This window comes from Apium graveolens, chromosome 6 (assembly GCF_009905375.1).
Source record: "Apium graveolens cultivar Ventura chromosome 6, ASM990537v1, whole genome shotgun sequence".
Classification (NCBI taxonomy): domain Eukaryota; kingdom Viridiplantae; phylum Streptophyta; class Magnoliopsida; order Apiales; family Apiaceae; genus Apium; species Apium graveolens.
In genome coordinates this window covers 217,452,733-217,454,551 of record NC_133652.1, presented here as the reverse complement: position 1 = coordinate 217,454,551, position 1,819 = coordinate 217,452,733, and the positions used below count along the sequence as shown (strand labels likewise).

Genomic DNA, 1,819 nt, shown 5'->3' with positions numbered 1-1,819 from the left:
TCTATGTGATGAACTTTTGAAACTGGTTATAACTTGAACGGTGGTAGTTCAGTAGTATTGGGAAAGATATAAGTATATTGGGGTATTTGGTAACCTCATCTTTTAAACTTATATCTAATTAATAATTGTCTTATGAATGACAAAGATTTTCAGAAAAACGTTGAAACAAGGTTAGATATATGAGATCACCTTGCAACGATATTTTTTTATACAGTTATACACTGGGACTTTGTGTATATTATGCATGGAAGAGGACTTCCAATATTTTGAAAAGTATATATGTATATATACTGAATATTTTGCGACTTCATCGCATTAAGATATCAAACTTGGTTCATTTCTTTTGACCAAGACTTTCATGAGTACTATGAGAAGGCTCATATACTAGTAAGTATATACTAGTAATTATCTTACACACGATAAAAGATTCTAGTAAGTATCCATTTAGATACTTATATTATTGTTATCACTATATATTATCTTGCGAGCTGTAAGGCTCACTCTTGCTTTATTTCTTCATCACACAACAACAGTTAGGAAAGATGGCCAGACTCCAGCAGACCCAGCGCAAGCGCGTGGGAAGCGTCCTGCGTCTTCCCGATGATGTTGTGGCTGCTATAGCTGCAGAGGTAGATCTATTGGTAGATCAGGCATTCTATTTTTGAGAATCAATTATGTATAATTATAACTTGTGGCAGATAATGGCAATTAACTGTAAATTATCAAGTAATCATTTTGGGTTGTAATAACTTTTAAATGGTGGATTCAAAGACTTGTACTTATTTCAATTTCATCTCTGAGACTATAACGGGTTGTGGTGTGTGTTAGTATGGGGTCACAGCATGAGGTTATTTATTATTAATTAAGTGAAGTGATATTGTGGAAAGAAAGACCGTGACAACCCGGATCCCCGACCCCGGATCTGGGGGTGTTACACTCTGGATCAAGCCGAGGAGGAAGCTGTAGTGGTTCGAAGGGAAGTTTTTGAGGATGAAGAGAAAGTAGAAGAAGAAGAGAAAATTGAGGAACCAGCTTTAGTAGTGATGGGAGATCAAGCAGAAATTCTAAAGGCTTTGATGGACTATTCTCAGCCTAAGATCAATGATATTTAGTCGAGCATCATCAGACCAGCCATCTCGGCTAACACTTTTGAGATCAAGTCGAGCATGATTCAGATGATACAGAACTCAGTTCAGTGTGGGGGTTCTCCTACAGAAGACCCCAACATGCACATCAGGGATTTCTTCGAGATCTGTGACACTTTCAAGTTTAATGGGGTGACTGAAGATGCTATCAAGTTGCGACTCTTCCCATTCTCTCTGAGGGATAAAGTAAAGTTCTGGTTACATTCTCTACCACCAGGGTCTATCACCATATGGGAGGATCTTGCTCAAAAGTTTCTCACTAAATTCTTTCCCATGGCGAAGACTGCTGCAATCAAGAATGCTCTTACTCATTTTGCACAGCAAACTGGAGAATCTCTATGTGAGGCTTAGGATCGATATAAGGAGATTCTAAGGAAGTTCCCACACCATGGCATGCCTGATTGGATGATCATAAACTGTTTCTATAATGGTTTAGGCGCACAGTCTAGACCGATGCTCGATGCAACATCTGGTGGAGCCTTATGGGCGAAAATCTATAATGAAGCTTATGAGTTGATTGAGCTAATGGCAGCTAATGAATACCAGAATCCTACACAAAGAATGTTGTAAGGCAAGGTAGCAGGAATTCTGGAAGTAGATACAGCTACTGCTATAGTTGCTCAACTTCAAGCTTTAACGATGAAAGTGGACTCTTTGGCTAATTATGGAGTTAA

At 38.5% G+C, this 1,819-nt stretch overlaps 1 non-coding gene across 1 annotated transcript; it reads right to left on the bottom strand.

Moving 5' to 3' along the window:
* Nucleotides 1-1,433: 1,433 nt before the first annotated feature.
* Nucleotides 1,434-1,540, bottom strand: LOC141670149 (small nucleolar RNA R71). Its single transcript, XR_012554392.1, has one exon. It is a non-coding gene; the product is annotated as a small nucleolar RNA R71 (small nucleolar RNA).
* Between the last annotated feature and the right edge of the window lie 279 nt (nt 1,541-1,819).